The sequence below is a fragment of the Lutra lutra genome, chromosome 12, assembly GCF_902655055.1.
Source record: "Lutra lutra chromosome 12, mLutLut1.2, whole genome shotgun sequence".
NCBI lineage: Eukaryota > Metazoa > Chordata > Mammalia > Carnivora > Mustelidae > Lutra > Lutra lutra.
Window position 1 is genome coordinate 50,270,409 of NC_062289.1, and position 20,413 is coordinate 50,290,821.

The window sequence follows — 20,413 nt, forward strand, 5'->3', positions numbered from 1 at the left end:
ATACAACTGCAACCTTAAGACAGGGGCTGACTTGACAGACATTGGACCATAAACCTCTTCTAAGCGAAAAAGAAAACAATTGCCACACACACAAAAAAATCTGACACAATCAAAGGCAGAAAAGAGTGATTATTTGTGGATTGCCTTTTCACTAGGCAGCTCACTTTTCCCTCCCAACGCTTTTATATTGGGGCAATTCACTTGCCAAGAGGCAAGAGAAGTTCTTGGGAAAAAAAGCCTTTCTCAAGTATCTTCTTTTATACAGCAATATTCAAAGTGAAATTTGTTCACGTGTGTGTTTCAGTAAAGTGAAGGCTTATGAGAGAGAGCATTAGTGAATCTGATCTGTCTTGTTTGAATAAAGCAGTATCTGGACTCAAAAATGCTGACTCAGTTCTACTGCTGTGAAAGGCATAGGCGTGCTTTACAAATTAAAAACACATTAGAAATTAAAAAGCAACGTGTGACACAATGTTAACAATATGTGTAGCTCATAAAAATGGCTCACCATTCATTCATCAGACAACTTCCAACTTGAGTAAAAAAGACAGTTAACAAGAGGACTCTGGGAAGGACTACAGATCTCTTTTCTAACAAAGGAAGGGTCATATTAACATCTCCCAGCAACAAACTAATGACAGGGAGGCTGGTAGATACAGGGGACTCTGCCTGATGCCAGCTAGGGTTTGGGTTTTTGTTTTTTTAAGCATCTTATTTAAAATCTTCAAGCAGCAATAGGTAAATGCAAATTCTAACATTTAATTTTAACTTAATTCTAAGTATAGAAAAATAGAGTGAAGGGAAATTTTTGAAGAATAAAAAAAACAAAAACTGACTTGGAGGTCACTTCTGAACATTGTGGGATCAATGTCAATTACAGAGATTAACAACTGTTTTTTATAATAGGTATCAAGCAACACAGAGGGCTATCTCTGCTGCAGTTAAATACATTACCATTTTGAAACAGGGTAAATGATTCAAATATTTATGTTAAATCTAAAACAAAGAGGGAAATGCTCAAGAAAAGTCCTGTCAACCATATTTCTAAAAAGAATCATAAGCACATACATGGCATTTCTTTAATACAAATATTTGAATTTTCCATTAAAATTTTTGCACGATAAGACTTTAGTTACAATAATTTTTCTTTGAAATCATTAATGACTCTCCTCTCATTCCCATTTTACTAAAAATACATAAAATTTAAGAGATATTTTATTTCATCTCCTGTGTTTGAATTATTTGTGGGATTAAAAACATGTTCAACTTGATAAATCAACATATCTGTTTCTTAAACATTTTTTTAATGTATCCCTTATTTCCCCAAAAGCTTCGGCGTAGTTGTACAAATAAGATATTTCAGAATCTCAGAATGTTCTGGTTTTTATTTTAATGCTGACAAAACAGATTGCATATATAATAAATATGTACAACTTCTATAACTCAATGGAAAAAAGATTAATTATAGACTGCTTATCAATATATAAAGGACTTGTTCTGATATGGACTTGATGTTTAACCAGGTAATTCTGGTGGTTTTTTTTTGTTTTTTTTTTTTTAACACACCCTCACCCTAAGTAATCCCCCCAAAACTACTGATCCAAAAGTACCACATCATTCAACATTCTGTAACTTTGGCATTAATACCAAAAAGAGAGACATGACCTTGAAATGACAGTTCCATTGCAGAAGGCTCAAAAAAAAAAAAAGCCCAATTAAATGACCTACTTTCAAACACAATAGGATCGATATGCATGCAGGAAAAGTACACCCCTGTGGAAAGTTCTTATTGCCTGATTGATCAAAAACAAAACAAAACTTTTCTTTTTTTTTAAGGGCCCCTTCCAGATCACAGTCAGTGCCAGAAATCCACACAGGAAAAAAATCCATCAAAATGAAACCCTAAAAGGGTTTACCCTTCACCATCTTATTTGCACTTCAAAACCCTGTTTAAGTCCTTCAGTTAAACCCCAGGGCTGAACCATTTCAATAATAAGAGAGGTAGCCAGAGGTGATTTATCTCCCATTTGGCCCCTGGACAGAGCTGTAACGTCTACTAAGCTTCCCCTCCCTGAGTCAAACCCTCCCCCAAGTCTCAACCTTCGTTTGTGCAGCTTTGGATCTCCAACCTTATAAACAACTCCTATGCCCCTTCCAATCAGATGCAAGCATAGTCTGTAACTCAAGATTTGGATACATTTTCTTGGCAATGCTTTCACAAAATGGAATGCTGCTGAGTAATCAGAGCTTTGAAAATACCAGGTTAAATTTCAGGTTCTCTTTATTATAAATTGGGGAAGAAAAGAAACTTTCTAACTTTATGTTCTCTCTTCTCAGGTATGTTGTTATCAGAAGTTGTTAAACTTTTTCCAAATTATACCTTGATACTCTTAATGTTTTGGGCTATGTCAGCCAACATCCTGCAGTGAAGTTCATCTAAATTTAAATCCTTGCATTGTAAAATATCTTAACAAATCCAAAAAGTAGAGATTTCACAGGTCACACACTCCTGGGTCAAAAAGACCTTAAAAACAGTTATCAGACCACTATGACTTAACTGATTTGTTCTACACTTGTTATCAGATATGTACTATAACTGTCATCACACAATTTTCCTCTAGTAAAATAAACATCAAACAATGTCAAGTTATTTAAATTGAAACATAGGTCCCAGAAGTTATCAAATATGAAACACAGTGAAGTTATTCCTTAAAAATCAAGGATATTTTATCACTAGGCATAATTCTCTATTTCAAAATTATATTCACATACTTCCTAGTTAGAAAGAGGATGAAATACATATGTACTTTCTCCCTACCACTTAAATGAGAAGTTTGTTTTTCTAATTGATTCTGATAATTACATCTGAATTCCACCATAACAACTCCCACTAAATGATCCCACCATAGTCATTCCAGTTTCACAAGTTGAAAACTTTCAAGCTATGTCACTAACTTCATATAGAGACTCTCAGACAAATATAAATATATTTCACTTAAACCTAATATCAGTTAAGAAAAATTTAAAATAATAAAATTATATATATACTGATAGTTAAAAATATAAGAAAAATACATTTTTTGTCAATTAAAAATTATTTGTTTTTGGAGATATTTATCAACAAAAATTATATTTCTGCCATTAAAAGACGCATCATCAAGATCCTTACATCTCATTAGGAAATAGTTTTCATTTTCAAAGTTCCAAGTACCACAAATTCGAGAAAAGAACAACTCTCACAGCAAATAACTTTATTGCCTGCTACCAGGTCAACAAATCTCAGATTTGTATTTGAGATAACACAATAATTCAAACCTCACATATAAATCAGGAAAAACAGACGACTGAAAAAAACTAAGAAACATGCATTGTTAAATTACTGAAACACACTTTGGCAATAATAATAATATTCAGGAAATCAAGTATCTTAACCTACTACTTGACATTAAAAAAAAAAAAGCTTTCCTAAGATAATCAACAAGAGTAAATTGATCCACTGCAGAGGAAATATTCAATCTTCATTAAATATTTACTCAGTGCAATAGGTTGTTAGGTCTATTTAGACCTCAAAGAAAAAATTGTTCCTGTCTGGTAGGAATCAGGTCTTAGGAGAATTGAATGGAGATGAGAGGCAGTTCCTCAAGTCATGACACTCTATTTCACATTGACAATGCTATAAAGTGGAGATATGCTATAAAATGTATAGTACTACTTTGAAATCTGATAGAAAGAAAGTTATACTTCTTATTATAATGAGCACTGGGTAATGTATAGAATTGTGAATCACTACCATACACTTGAAACTGATAGAACACTGTATGTTAACCATACTGGAATTAAAATTAAAAATTTAATAAAACAATAGAAAAAAAACAAAGAAGACAGAGTGAAACTTCAAGGACTATCCATTTTAATAAGGTTTGACTGGGTAAGCAACTTCATTTACTATTAGTGGAGCACAGTAAAATTTGGGTGTTAAAAATCTGCAGTCTCCAACTTTTCCACTCTATAACTGTAGCCCAGTCACTATCTTCTCTGGACCTTTTTCCTTATCCATCAAATGGGAGATAGAGTAAATACATTTCTAGATTGAAAACACTACAATGGTAATGGGGGCAGAGAGGAGATCCCATTCACGGTAGCAACAACAAAAATAATACCCAGAAAGCAAATTAATGACAGATATGTGACAACACTTTTTAAATTGCCAACTTTATTTAGGTGATTTAAATGAAAATTTACAAACAGAAATGTGCTAAGTGTTTTAAAGAGGAGTCTAATCCTTATAAAAATGTTTCTCACAGGGCGCCTGGGTGGCTCAGTGGGTTAAGCCGCTGCCTTCGGCTCAGGTCATGATCTCAGGGTCCTGGAATCGAGTCCCGCATCGGGCTCTCTGCTCAGCAGGGAGCCTGCTTCCCTCTCTCTCTCTCTCTGCCTGCCTCTCTGTCTACTTGTGATCTCTCTCTGTCAAATAAATAAATAAAATCTTTAAAAAAAAATGTTTCACACAAATAATAAATGTAATATAATTCCACTCAAAGTATCAGTAGAATTTTGTGAGGAATATCATGAAAATCATAAGGGTTGTTAAAGGAGGATTATCAAAGAAAAGATGGGATAAAAGTCTCTTCAATAAAGGTTATAAGAGGAGGTGGTGAATCAAAATAAATGTTAAATCATATTATGAGGGAAGAGCTTGCCATTAAATCTATGTCTCTAATCGAACAAAATTTTTTGGTTCTCCTCTAACATGTCCTCTTGGTAGATTTCTTGAAATTTCCTTTTCTTGGGCTGGATTTCATCTCACAACCTTTCTAGTATTCCTCCTTTCTCTGTGCTGCTTCTCAGTTTCCTTTGCACTCCCACAGTAGTACACCACCCAGAAATGAAATGGAGTTCTACAAAGTTTGGTCTGTGGTAGCCATCTTCCAAGATGGCTTCAGTGATTCCTGCCACCGGTGTAATCTCCTCCCCACACTGAATCAAGGTTGACTTGTGTGATCACTAAAATACCAAACAAATGACGGTGTGTAATTTCCAAGGTCATAAAAGATATTGCAGTTTCTGGCTTGACCTCTTGGAACACTTGCTTTAAGAGAAGGCAGTCACCATGCTGTAAGGACATTCAAACAGCTCTGTGGGTGGGACCTGAGGTTTCCTGCCAAGAGCCAACACCAACTTACCTAATTGCTCTTCTTGCCTCCTCTTTGGCACCCTCCAATCATTTCTCTGCACTACAGTGCAAATATAATCTGTCAATACTTTGCTAGAGTCCTTCATGGTTTTATATTACTCTAAGGATAAAAATCAATTTTGTAAATAACTCTGCCCATCTCTCTAGCCTTATCCTGCCCTGTTCTTTCCTAAATGCTGTGTTCCAGCAACAGTGACCAACCTTTAAACAGTTATGCTCCTTCTGTCTGTAATTCCATCTTATCTTTCACTTTTGCCAACTAAAATCTCCTTATCCTTTTAGATCTCAAGCTTTGCTTCTCTGATCCCCTTAGTCCTTGCTAAAAGCTCTCATAGGACCTTATTCCTATCCTTCCTAGCATTAACTCACTGATGAGCTATATCATTTGCATGATTAATGTTTGTCTTCCCTATTAAATTCTAAGCTACATGAAGGTAGGGACTATGTTTTTCTGGGTTTGCCCATTATTGGTACTATAACACCTTTGTGGTATCCTCCTATGTAGCAGTAACTCGTACTATTTGAATAATTTAGTAATTGAAAATGTAGGGCTAGCATGAGAATGAGAAGCTCATCAGAGACAGTCCAAGTCAACTTTATCTATAAGAATTATTACATGACACCCACAGCTAATGTCATACACAATGGGGGAAAACAGAGCTTATACCTTAAGGTCAGGAACAAGACAAGGATGTCCACTCTCACCACTTTTATTCAGCATAGCACTGGAAGTCCTAGCCACAGCAATCAGACAACAAAAAGAAATAAAAGGCATCCAAACTGGTAAGGAAGAAGTAAAATTTTCACTATTTGCAGTTGATATGATATATATAGAAAACCCTAAGGACTTCACCAGAAAACTACTAGAACTAATAAGTGAATTCAGTAAGGTCATAGGATAAAAAAATCAATGTACAGAAATCTGTTCTGTACACTATGAATGAAGCAGCAGAAAGAGAAATTAAGAAAACAAGCCCATTTACAATTGCACTAAAAATAATAAAATGCCAAGGACTAAACTTAACCAAAAAGGTTAAAAACCTGAAAGACCTAAACTACAAAATACTGGTGAAAGAAACTGAAGATGATATAATCAAATAGAAGGACATTCCCTGCTTATGGGTTGGAAGAACAAATATTGTTAAAATGTCTATACTACCCAAAGTAATCTACAGATTTAATGCAGTCCCTTTCAAAATGCCAAAACTATGTTTCACAGAACTAGAACAAACAATCCTAAAATTTGTATGGACCCACTAAAGACCCAAAATAGCAAAGGTAATCTTGAAAGAAGAACAAAACTGAATTCTAGAGTTCAAGTTATATTACAAAGTGATAGTAATTAAAATTGTATAGTATGATATATTACTGGCATAAAAAAATAGTCACATAGATCAACAGAATAGAACAGAAAGCCCAGAAGTAAACCCACAGTTATATAGTCAAGTAATCTTTGGTAAAGAAAAAATGAATATACAATGGGGAAAAAGACAGTCATTTCAACAAATGGTAGTGGGAAAACTGGTCAGCTACATGTAAAAGAATGAAACTGGACCACTTTCCTTCACCATACCCAAAAATAAACTCAAACTGCAATAAGGACCTAAATGTGAGACCTGAAACCATAAAAATCCTTGAAGAGAATCCATGAAATAATTTCTCTGACAACGGCTGTAATAACATCACTCTAGATATCTCCTCTGAGGCAAAGGAAACAAAAACAAAAACAAACTATTGGGACTACGTCAAAATAAAAAGTTTCTGCACAGTGAAGGAAACAATCAATAGAACTAAAAGGCAACCACCTGAATGGGAGAAGATATTTGCAAATGACGTATCCGATAAAGGGTTAGTATCTAAAATATATAAAGAACTTATGCAACTCAACACCCAAAAAACAAATTATCTAATTAAAAATGGGCAGAAGATATGAACAGACATTTCTCCAGAAAAGATTTTACAGATGGCCAACAGACACATGAAAAGATGCTCAACATCACTATTAGGAAAATGCAAATCAAAACAACGAGATTCTACCTCACAACTGGCAGAATGGCTAAAATCAAAAACTCAAGAAACAACAAGTATTAACAAGGATCTGGAGAAAAAGGAACCCTCATGCACAGTTGGTGGGAATGCAAACTGGGTGCAGCCACTGTAGAAGACAGTTTGGAGGTTCCTCAAAAAATTAAAAATAGGGGCGCCTGGGTGGCTCAGTGGGTTAAAGCCTCTGCCTTCAGCTTGGGTCATGATCTCAGGGTCCTGGGATCGAGCCCCTCATCGGGCTCTCTGCTCGGCAGGGAGTCTGCTTCCCCCCACCCTTTGCCTGCCTCTCTGTCTACTTATGAACTCTTTCTGCCAAATAATTGAAAAAAATCTTTTTTAAAAAATTAAAAATAGAACTGTTCCAGGATCCAGGAATTACACTACTGGGTAATTAGCCCCCAAACACAAAAACATTAATTTAAAGGGATATATGCACCCTTACATGTTTATTGCAGAATTATCTACAACAGCCAAACTGTGGAAGCAGCCCTAGGTCTAGTGATAGATGAATGGATAAAGAAGATGTGGAATATTATATAATGGAATATTACTCATCCATAAAAAGAATGCAGTCTTACCATTTGGAATGAGATGGACGGATCTATAGAGTATGCTAAGCAAAATAAGTCAGAAAAAGACAAATACCATATGATTTCACTCATATGTGGAATTTAAGAAACAAAACAAATCAGGAAAGGGAAAAAAGAGAGAGAGACAAGCCAAGAAACAAGATCTTTTTTTTTAAAAGATTTTATTTATTTATTTGACAGAGAGAGAGGAAACACAAGCAAGGGGGAGTGGGAGAGGGAGAAGCAGGCTTCCGGCCCAGCAGGGAGCCTGATGTGGGGCTTGATCCCAGGACCCTGGAATCATGACCTGAGCCAAAAGCAGAAGCTTAATCCACAGAGTCACCCAGGCGCCCAGGAACAGGCTCTTAACTATAGAGAATAAATTGATGGTTACCAGAAGGGAGGTAGGTGGAAGGATGGGGAAAATAGGTGATAGATATTAAAAAGTACACTTATCATGTTGAAAAAAATAATAAATAAGTATTTTGGAGCTCTTTCTACATAAGCACATAAAGATCTTCCTCATTCTTTTTTGTGGCCTCAGAGAACTCCCTGGGAATGATTTTTTAAAAAGATTTATTTATTTGAGAGGGAGAGTGCACAGAGGGGAGAGGGGCAGAGACAGAAGGGGAGAGAGAATCTCAACCAGACTCCCTGCTGAGCTCAGGGACTGAGGTGATATGGGGCTGCATATCATGACCCTGAGATCATGACCTGAGCCAAAATCAATGGTCAGATGCTTAACAGACAGCCATCCAGGCACCCCTCTACCATGATTATTTCAAACTAGACCCCTAATGATAGATATGTAATTCACAATCTTTGTTATTACTAAAGATATTATAATAATCAATCCTGTGCTAATTAATATACACAAATTTAGTGGATAAATTCCTAGAAGCAAAATTGCTGGTCAAAGGATATATCCAGATTTAATTTTGTTAAATATTGCCAAACTGCCCTGGTTTGGTTTGGTTTGGTTTTGGCATACACAAGGCAGTCTTCATTTTTCCCACACATTAGAAATATTTTCAATTGAACTTCAGTTTTTCTAAGGTCCACATCAAATAGGAAACTGCCAAAAGCAGAGAAAAACTGGGCTGGAAATAATCCCTGATAAAGAGACACCAAGTGAGGGTTGAACTAATAATGGCTGAATCGATTTATATTCCCATTATCAATTTATGGATCCCCATACCTTCAACAATGTAGAATATTACTTACTTTTGGATCTTTGTCAATTGGACAGTTGAAAAATAGTATCTCAATGTAGTTTTAGACTGTATTTTTCTTATTATGGATGAAATTAAATATCTTTTCAAATATTCAAAAGCCCTTAAATTTTCTTCTCTGAAACTTCTAGTTTTTATCCATTTTTAACTTGGTTGCTGGTTTTATTCTTGATTTGTAAGAGCTTTCTATATATTAACGAATTTTGTCTTTTGTGTATGATATGGGGACAACATTTCCCCCCTGTTTGCCATTTTGCATTTTGCCTTTGCTTTTGGTGCTTGCTGTTGTTTTTTTCCATGCAGTTTTAATTTTTATACTTAAAATTTATCAATTTTTAAACATTTATCAATTTTTTAAAATGTTAAGGAGTTGTATGGAAACACAGAACTCACTTTATCTTTTTAATTAGATAATCTATATAAGCCAGTGTTTATTTCCTAGAGGCACTAAGAAAGCAAAGGAAAGTAAGTTAAAAACAAAAACAAACCTATCTAAATAATTAGAACCCCCAAAATGTTATTTTTCTATTAAAAAAAAGTTTTTCAGTTTTTTTAGTTTGTCATTTTTAAAAATTTTTTATAAATTTTATTTATTTTTTTGACAGAACGAGAGAAAGATCACAAGTGGGCAGGGAGTCAGGCAGAGAGAGAGGGGGAAGCAGGATTCCCATTGAGCAGAGAGCCCAATGTGGGGCTCAATCCCAGGACCCTGAGATCATGACCAAAGGCAGAGGCTTAACCCACTGAGTCACACAGTCACCCAGTTTATCATTTTTTTAAAGGGAAAAATAGATATTTTCACCTTTCCCACTCTCTCTTGCTTTTGCAAAATAGGCAGAAACACACACACGCACACCACAGAAAAGAAGAGATGTGAAGATGAAAAATGGACAAGGGTTTGAAGCAGCTGAACAGGAGCCTGGGATGAAAATTTTGCATAAGTAGCTTCTAATCTTAGAGGAAACCGAATGAACATCTTTTGATCCATCTATTTCTTTTTTTTAAAGATTTTATTTATTTATCTGACAGAGAGAGAGATCACAAGTAGACAGAGAGGCAGGCAGAGAGAGGGAGAAGCATGCTCCCTGCCAAGCAGAAAGCCTGATGTGGGGCTTGATCCCAGGACCCCGAGACCACGACCTGAGCCGAAGGCAGAGGCTTAACCCACGGAGCCACCCAGGCAGCCCTTAATCCACCTATTTCTTGAACCCCAAGCAAAAGGGTCAACTATGTTTTATTTTTTATTTTTTCCAACAAAGATGTCTATGGATATTCTCCTGCATACCCCAAATTCCAACTTCCAACCCTTTCTATACCTCCTATAAACATTCTTTCTTTAGACCATAGCTGAGAAATGTGGGACCCAATCAGTGTTTATTACTGTCTTTGTTGGTAACTCCTACATCTTCTTCATTGGCCATAAAATCTTTTCTGAGTTGCTGCTCTTCACCCAACCTCAATATATCAACTCAATATGTCCAAAATTAGTATGCCTAAAATAAAACTCATGATTATTAGAGTAAAAGCTATTCCTAATACCTGATTTGATTATTTTCATTTATTTACCTAGGAAGTACTGTGAACTGTGCTAGGAAGGATAATTAAGGCCATCCCCAATCTCAAAGCAATTCCAATCTAAAGGTGAAAGACATAAAAATGTGTAAATATTCACTAGAAGTAAGAACAAAGTACTGTAAAAGTACAGAGATTATAGCACTTCTGTCAAGAGAAATGAAGAAAACATCAAAGGAGAGATGACATTTGGGTGGCTTTAAAGGGTTTATTAAACAGAATTGGGAGGATCACACAGGCCAATAGAGCAGAATGTCAAAGTCATAGTGCATTTTAGAAATACTGAAGGTTCATTGTTGGAGGGAGGGGTTGAGCTGGAGGCTGGGGATTCATCGCCCTCCACAACCTGCTGTGACCATTGCCACAATGAAAGAAGCAGAATCAGAAGCAGCAGGCACTACTGTGAGAGCAGGAAGAGACTGGAGATGAGGAAGATGGGAGTCCCATCAGACCACCCAACCTTCTTGACCCTCCCCACTGTGGCCAATGGAAAGCCTGGTGACGCCAAGCCAGCCCCAAACTGAAATTCACCTGCAGGTCCACCATCAATAGAATGGATAAATAAGTTGTTGCATGTGCAATGGGATGCTATGCTGTAATGAACAATCTCATAAACACGATGTGGAACGAAAAGAACCAGACAAAAAAGAATGGAAAAGAGGTTCTCCATTATCAAGGGAACCAATTATTCCACCACAACTGAGTCTCCTACCTCCTTCCTAGGGCAGAAGCTCACTCTGGGAGGCTTAAGCATCAGGTATGGCCCATTGATCATGGTTGATGGGGGGCCAATGCTGAATTTCCTTTTACCGGGCTAGGCCATAAATGTCTTTCCAGAAAAGGCTTTTTCCCAAAGAGCAAAAAAAAAAAATCCTCAAAGGCTCAAAAGTTGGTTTCTTATCAAGAATATCTGCTCACCCAAAAGATGTACCCCAGGTTATGGAAAACAAATTTGACCACCCTCTCCGCTGACACTGCCAAAAAGGGCCACTGTTGATAGGAGGACCTTTGAGCCTTCTACCATCCAGGTATCAACAGACCTTCTGTGTGAGACTGTGCCTTCCCATCCATGCTGGAAGGAGCCCTATGTGACCTAATAGGCATATCTTTCCCTGTGGCCCTGTGATGTCTACTATGAGGCTATTCTACTCATCACTGTCAATGACACCCACCCCCATTTGCCTCGTCCCCCATTGGGGCCCAGAGCCATTTCATCACTGGTCTGCAGTGTGCACACCTTTTTTTTTTTTTTTTTTTTTATTAAGCCTCCAGAGACTTGCCTACAGAACCCCAGCTTTTTTCCTGTTACATGCCCCCTGGATCTTCTTCCCCCTCAGCAACTGATTGCTAAACAGGAAACCTCTTTGGTGCTGTTTCTTGTGCATGTGTCCACCCAGCCCCAGTACTGCCCTCAATTCCTAAGAGCCAAGGAGCAGTTTTCTACCATTCTTTTCTTCTAGCTGTTTGTTTTAAATCCTTTTTACGTGACACGCACCTGCTCCTCTCTCCATGTTGCCAGCTGCTCTGTGAAACCCACCGGGTTGTCTGACCTGGGGTAAGTTTGGATAACTGGTACAGGGCTACTCCCCAAAAGGCGACTCTTCCTGTTTTTGAATTTTATAGTTTCTGAATCAGTAGCATGATCCCCTGCTGCTCTGGTCTGTGATCACTGTGCCCTGTGAAACTCTGTGTCCCCTTGTAGCCTTTCTCAGTGTCTGCGGCACTTTTGTGACTTCCCAACACTAGAGTAAGGTTTTCTGTCCAAAATTGTGCCCTCCAGATTTTCTGCACCTCCCAGCAAGGGAGAACTGTCAAACTTTCCACAAGACTGCCTCCCCGGTTCTCTCCACTCTTCTGTTGGTGTCAGTTTTACTGGGTTTGACACAGCTCTTTAAAGAGATGCCCTTTAAAGACTCTGACAGGCTTACACCATGTCCTCTCCAACCCACTTTAGACTCTATCATTGTGAGGCTATCAGCCCTTCTATCTGAATCCTGTGAATCTCTACCTGGCCCACATCTGGTGGAACCTGGACAGTACTGTCACCTTCTTCTCAACTTCTTCCCCACATTCCTGGTACTTGCTCCTTTCCTTTCCTTTCCTTTCCTTTCCTTTCCTTTCCTTTCCCTTTCTTTCTTTCTTTCTTTCTTTCTTTCTTTCTTTCTTTCAAGATTTTATTTATTTATTTGACAGAGAGAGAGAGACTGCAAGAGAAGGAATACAAGCAGGGGGAGTGGGAGAGGGAGAAGTAGGCTCCCCACTGAACAGGAAGCCTGATGCAGGACTCAGTCCCAGAACCCTGGGATCATGACCTGAGTGGAAGGCAGATGCTTAATGACTGAGCCACTCAGGTGTCCCGCACTGGCTATTTTCTATGAAAATGGCAGTGAACAGGTTTAGTTTTGAAGTGGCCCTAAGGAAATGAGTCAGGAGTTGTGTGGGTAAAAGGAAGGGATGACAGCTATTGGAGAGCTGAGAAAAATTTTTTTAAGCTTTTTTTTTTTTAAGTAGATTCCATGTCCAGCACGGAGCCCAGAGTGGGACTTGAACTCAACTACCCCAAGATCAAGACCTGAGTTGAGATCAAGACCTGAGCTGAGGGGAGCATGGGTGGCTCAGTCGGTTAAGTGTCTGCCTTCAGCCCAGGTCATGATCCTGGAGTTCCAGGATCAAGCCCCATGTGGGGCTCACTGCTCAGCAGAGAGCCTGCTTTTCTTTCTGCCTTTCACCCCGATCATGCTCTCTCTCTCCTTCTCTAGCTCTCAAAAAAAAAAAAAAAGAGAGACCCGAGCTGAGATCAAGAGTCATCAAGAGTCAGATGCTTGACTAATTGAGCTACCCTGAGAATAGATTTTTTTTCTTTTTAACATTTCTTTTGGTATAAGTAACAAATGTAGTAGAAACAAATAAAAAATAGGTCGGGGACAGTCTGCAAGGGACCTTAAATGCCAAGTCAGGAATTTGAATTTTATCCCAGAAGCAGGAGAAAGCCAATGGAAGCTTTCAAAAAATTAACATAATTAGATATTTTATTTTATTTTATTTTAAAGATTTTATTTATTTATTTGTCAGAGAGAGAGAGGGAGAGAGTGAGCACAGGCAGACAGAATGGCAGGCAGAGGCAGAGGGAGAAGCAGGTTCCCTGACGAGCAAGGAGCCCGATGTGGGACTCGATCCCAGGACGCTGGGATCATGACCTGAGCCGAAGGCAGCTTCTTAACCAACTGAGCCACCCAGGTGTCCCATAATTAGATATTTTAAAAGTAGAAGATAACTCTGAGGTAATATGAAAGTTGGATTAGAGACTAGATAAAGGTTTCTGAAGAGTCTAAGAGGAGTTGATGGTGATTGTACCTAATCAGGGGTGGAAGGAACACAGAAGAGGAGCCCTTCAGATAGGCAGTTAGAAATTCAGGACTCAAGGTCAGGATTGGGAACTCAACAAACAGACCCTAGAAACAGAGAGCTGCCATACAGATAATTGCTATCAGTACTGGGGAGATTACCTGGGGACTTCCATCACAAAGAAAGTATGTGGAATAAGAGGGTGAAGGAGGGAAGTCTGAGAAACACCATCATTTGAGAGTCAAGCAAAGAAAGAGGAAAACCTCTTTGCAGATGAAGGAGCAGTAGGGAGAAGTAGGGAGGAAACCAGGAACCTATGGGGTTGTGAAGGCCAAGGGACAAGAGAGTTTGGGGAAATGGGAGGTAGTTAGCAGTTTCAACAGGTAGGGGAGGTCAAATAGGACCATGTGCCATGTAGCAATTAGTCCTTCAAGAAGTGTGGCGAACGAGGACAGAAATCAGGAGGTAGCTGCTGGAAAGGCAGAATGGCAGGAAAGAGATATTTGAACAAGAGATGCCCAGAGGATGATTTTTTTCCCTCCAAAGAAATGGAGAGGTGGTGATACTGAAGAGAGGTGATGATTAATGGAAGAATGTCTCATAAGGACAGAGAAAGGAGAGAGGGACAGATGGAAGATACATCAATGGAAGAATCTCAGGGCAGGGGCCTGGGTCCCTGATGACAGCAGAGATGCTTTACCAGCTGTAGACAATTACCTCCAAACTTTTGTTTATGCGGGAAAGAAACAAACTTTGAACTTGGTATTTAGTGTTTCTTGTCATTTGCAGACAAATGTAATCCTAACTGATACAGGAGAAAAGGGCGTTGAAAGAATAAGCAAGCCCCTCTCAAAAGCATGAAGACATGAAATGACACGGTATGTTCTGAAGACAAGACCAGTCTACAATTACTAGACTATCGAAAGTGAGAGAGGGAATGGTAGGAAAGGAATATGAAAATGTAGACCCAGGTGTGAGAAGCAAAGACTGGATCTTATGGATAAAAACTAGCTACATGAAAGGTTGTTCAAGAAATGACATTTCCATTTCAGCTTTGAATAGATTCTTCTGTGGCAGTCTGGAGGGGGTCCATGAGGAGGCAAAACAGGATGCAGGGGAGTGCTTAGAAGTTTCCACTATAGTCCTGGTGAGGGATCATGATGCCTGCAGGGGTGCAGTTAGGGTAGCGTTACAGAAGATGGGGAGACCTAAGAAATACTTAGGAATTAAATCAGTAGGAGTTGGTAACCAATAGAATGGACAAGTAATTCAGGGTGAAGCTTAGGTCTCTATCTTGCATATTTTTCTCCATCCCCACTGTTAGTACTTCAATTCAGGCAGGCACTACCTCACATATTCATTCAATAAACATTTACTGAGTACCTTCTCTGTGCCAGGTCCTGCAGATACAATGGTGAACAAGAGAGAAATGGTCTTTGCTCTCCTAGATCTTAGGACTATCATTGCTGAAAGTTTCATATGTGATACCTCATTTAACCCTCCAAATACCCTTTAAGTATTACTATGTCCCCACTTTTCAGATGAGGTAGCCCAGTCTAAGAAAGTTTAATAATTTGCTCAAGGTCACTTGGCTAGCTGGTAAGTTATGGTACCAGGAATCATGCACAGATCTACCTTTAAAGCCATGGTTTGGTTTGGTTTTGTTTTAATAGGCTCTACACCCAATGTGGGGCTCGAACTCATGACCCGAGGATTAAGAGTTGCATGTTGTATGGACTGAGAGCAAAGAGCCCCTAAAGCCATGTTTTGTTTTTTTTTTAAAGATTTTTATTTATTTATTTATTTGAGAGAGAGACAGCGAGAGAGAGCATGAGCAAGGAGAAGGTCAGAGAGAGAAGCAGACTCCCCATGGAGCTGGGAGCCCGATGCGGGACTCAATCCCGGGACTCCCAGGATCATGACCTGAGCTGAAGGCAGTGGTCCAACCAACTGAGCCACCCAGGCGTCCCTTGTTTTGTTTTTTAAGATTTTATTTATTTATTTGACAGACAGAGATCACAAGTAGGCAGAGAGGCAGGCTGAGAGAGAGGAGGAAGCAGGCTCCCCGCTGAGCAGAGAGCCCAATGTGGGGCTCGATCCCAGGACTCTGGGATCATGACCTGAGCCTAAGGCAGAGGTTTTAACCCACTGAGCCACCCAGGTGCCCCTAAAGCCATGGTTTTGATCACTTGACTATGATCTCTCTCATGCAATTACAGAAAATGTATTAAATATAGTGTATTTAATGGAGTACAGTGCTTTGGATGATTACAGCCTCCTAACTGGACATTCTTTCTACATTTGCATGTTTCTTAAGTGCAGATTGGGGAGAATGTTGGTACCTCCTCTAACTGAGGGCACGTGGAGGAAGAAGATGAGGTTTTGAACGGAAGGTGATACATTTCATGTCTTAGATAGATTGATTTTGAGAAGAAATATCCAAGTAGAGAGATCTAGCAGCAATGTGATAGAGAAATTTGAAATTTAGAGGGATGCAGGGTTGGAGAGAGAGCACTTAGCATCACTAATACTTAGAAGTCACCTAAATCAAGGCAGCTGGGTACAGGCTTAAGGAGAGTGAAGTAGATTTAGAATAATTGATTAGAGAAAAAAGAGAGGAACTCACCAAGGGCACTCAATTCAAAGATATAGTTAAGTTGTATTTAGGGTGAGAGAGAATGAATTTATTGTTGGTATCAGTCTGCATGGTTGAGGGGTTTTCTCTAGCAGCAATAACCAACAAAAGAACAGGAAAACTTGCAAACATTTTATCAGTCTACTAGTTCTTTTTTTTCTTCCACTCAGATGTAAGACCTTGCCTGGGAGTCCCCAGAGCACCCTGAATTTACCTTTGATCTGCTAATGAACACTTGACCTATCAGGTTCTATTTAAGTCCACCTCCCCTTTGGACTTTGAAATCCTCAAAGTTCTTTGAGACTCTGAAAACTCCCAAGTTCTTTGCCTGTCGAAAATCTGTGTTTTTCATAGTTTTTATTCTCTATTATGTACTTGTTTTATCTCCAGGTTAGACTGCAGAATCTCTGAGGGCAGGAATTGTGACTTTTCAACAGTTTTGCAGGAACGTCACCTCAGTTCAATACCTCATCCACAGTCTTTCGTTAAACATTTGTGGGATCAACTTTAACCTAGAAGCTGCAAAGTGGAAACTAACCAACTCTCTAATTCTATCAAGCAGTGATTTCTTAAGTTTTCAGACTTGGAATAAACAATCCCCTCCTCTCAACCTTTTGTTCTATTTTTCATTAAGAGGTAGTTAGGATACCTCCACCAAGTACATAACATTTTGACTTTGGAGTTTGGACCCTACCAACAGGTCTCTAGGCTCTTTGACCATGGAGGAGCTACGAAGCATTTCTGGGTCTGCTGAATCCATATTGGTAAAACTCAAAGGATTGGACCTGATGATTGCTGATGTCCCTTCTTATTCTTAAATCCAAAGATTCAAAAAAAAAAAAAAGTGACCAGCACCCTCCCCCCAAAAGAACCCCAAACAAATAAAAATAAAATAAAATCCCAAAATTCCATGATACCTGGAAGACCTTTAAACCACATTTGAGAACACGGCCTTAAAAAGCACAATTAAAACATGGATTGCAAGTGAAATAAATCAGAGACACAAATACCATATGACTTAAATTATATGTGGAATTTAAAAAACAAAACAAAGGAACAAATAGACAGAAACCAGAAATAGATTCATAAATATAGAGAATAAACTGGTGGTTGCCAGAGGAGAGGAGGTTAGGGGGATGGGCAAAATAGGTCAAAGGGATTAAGAGGTACAAACTTCCAGTTATAAAATAAGTAAGTCAAGGAGCGCCAGGGTGGCTCAGTCTGTTAAGCGCTCAACTCTTGATTTTGGCTCAGGTCATGATCCCAGGGTCATGAGATTGAGCCCTATGTTAAGCTCCTCACTGGGTGTGCAGCCTGCTTAAGATTCTCTCTCTCCCCCTCCGTTAGTGCCCCCTTTTTCCCCCTCCCACAAATGCTTGTGTGCATACTCTCTCTCTCTAAAAAAAAAATCAATCAATCAAGGGAATGAAAAATATATAGCATGGGGAATATAGTGGATAATGTAAGAAATTTTTATGATGACACATGGTAATTGCACTTATGGTGAGCATTTCATAATGTATATAACTGTTGAATCACTATGTTGTATACCTGAAACTAATATAATATAATATGTCAGCTACATTTAAATAAATAATAAAAAAAAAAACATGGTGCCATGTTTCACAACTGGAAAAATGGCAAATAAATCCCAATCTCTATAAGGTTAGGCTCTAATCTATAGAGCATATTACCTCTAAAATGAAGACACTGATGTTTTATATTTAATTATTGCTTTGCCGATTAAAACATGTAATAGATACAAGATGTTTTTCAATGGTAGGCTTATCCAAAAATCAAACAAAAGGACACTGCCATTCACTTTGCTAGTAAAAAGAGAAGAAAGCTAGAATATGAAACACCATCTCAGATCTCATATGTACCTTGGTAACACTTTCCTTTTTTTTTTTTTTTTCAGAAGAGAAATCAAAGAGTGTAAGTGACTTACTCAAAGTTACAGAAGTACTAAATGGCAAGGCTTGTAGTAGAATCCAAGGTTTCCAGTCATATGCCTTTTTTTTTTAAAACAACCAAATTGGTCAAAAATCGCCTGAAAGACAAAAACAGATGAAGGTGAAATGCCAGTTGGTTGAGTTTAAACAGAGACCCCACTTTGTTCTTTCCAGGTTCAATAATAAACAATTCCGTGATTAGCATGAAAGGCTAGCAGATGAAACATTTGACTCCTAAACGAAAATACTTGTATTTTTACACGACAGTAAATCAATTGTAAAAATTAAAGTAAATGGAAAACAGGGAATTAGCAAACCCAAAACTCAATTTTCCTTCACTCTTTTGGAAGACAGATAGAAAAAACAAAACAAAATCCCTGTGGTTCCCTTCATTAGCAGCCAGGGTGGTGAGTCCCATTGTAAATCCCACTTATAAAGGCTTGTGGCTACCTGCAGAGCCTAGGAGTACCAATCACATTAGTGAAGACACCAGATGACCAAAGGAAGCAGTGAGGGTCTGGGAAAGCTAGTAAACAAAAGGCAGCATTCCAAATGAATGCCATTGCTAGAGTCTGCATTGTAAAATGCCTGGATTTGAGAACCCTAAAGAAGATTAGCTTAAGACAACAAAAGATTCAAACAAGATACAAAGAGCTCATTTTGACACATTAAGAAATTGTCTTTATCAGATCATCAGGTGCTTAAGTGTAATTATTTAAAAAAAAAATTCCATCTAAGTTGTGTTTGAAGAACTGATCCTAGAAGAATAGGGACCTAAACATGGTTCTTGAATATAACTTGTTCCTAACCAAAATTCATGAACCAGATATGCTGGCCCTTTTCCCTTTTAATCTTCCTGACATTTTGAAGGCTTGTAATGACTTTAGAATTTGTTACACACATCATTTCAAGGTACCACTCTGCTTACAAGTACTAGTCCTTTTAATACCAACTAGAAAAACTTGACTCTCTCCAATTGTACGTGATTCTTTTTCTTCCATGTTGTTGCCTCATTTACAAAGAAAATAAGTAAAACTTTAAAGTATGAAAATGAAAGGCAGCAAAACATTAGGCCACAGTGTAATTTCCTGGACATTTTCCATCACTTTCCATGCCTGTTTGGCTCTTGCCGCAAAGTTTGAACTCAACTACAGTGGAGATGCTTAAATTTGAAAATGCGGAAGGAAAACCCTATTTACTTCTGTGTGGAGGAAGCTGATATTTGCTGCTGTTTGTTTTCTCTTGTTTTGAGAGGAGAGTTAGGGAGTTATGTTCACAAATTTTAATAACTTCCAATATTGTTTGCCAGTTTTATTCACTAGATATCCATAGTGCTAAGCTGAATAATGCTGATATAAAGTAGAAATAATTACTTATCGAAAGTCCTGTCAGAAGACATGGTCACTGACAAGATGAATACTACTGGGTCAAATGGCCTTCCACTCAATGAATAATATTCAGGTGTACAGACTGTCAATCAGTCTGAAATTTTACAAATGTATTACAAAAGACCCCCTATCAATAACAGATAAGCAGACAGGCAAGAAGGGTTCTGATTATTTAAATAGTCCTAAAAGCCTGTAAGTCAAATTTGAGGTATAATAATGAGAACCTTTCCCTGTAATTTCTTTTCTTTTTTTTTTTTTAAGATTTTATTTATTTATTTGACAGACAGAGATCACAAGTAGGCAGAGAGGCAGGCAGAGAGAGAGGAGGAAGCAGGCTCCCTGCTGAGCAGAGAGCTCGATTCTCGGGGCTCGATCCCAGGACCCTGAGATCATGACCTGAGCTGAAGGCAGAGGCTTTAGCCCACTGAGCCACCCAGGCACCCCTTTCCCTGTAATTTTTATTTGAAAATCAATTTCTTA

General features: G+C 38.3%; 1 protein-coding gene and 1 pseudogene across 8 annotated transcripts in view; one reads left to right on the forward strand and one right to left on the reverse strand.

Moving 5' to 3' along the window:
• GREB1L (GREB1 like retinoic acid receptor coactivator) overlaps positions 1–20,413 on the reverse strand; it is a 275,717-nt gene that overhangs the window by 153,808 nt on the left and 101,496 nt on the right. For 6 of the 8 annotated variants that reach the window (XM_047697252.1, XM_047697257.1, XM_047697256.1 and 3 more), the window contains one exon: positions 18,542–18,643. The exons of the other annotated variants lie outside the window; for them this stretch is intronic. The gene's annotated coding sequence lies outside the window, so the exon portion shown is untranslated. The remainder of the gene's footprint in view (positions 1–18,541; positions 18,644–20,413) is intronic. 8 annotated transcript variants of the gene reach the window in all.
• LOC125081747 (proline-rich protein 3-like) lies at positions 5,623–11,664 on the forward strand (annotated as a pseudogene).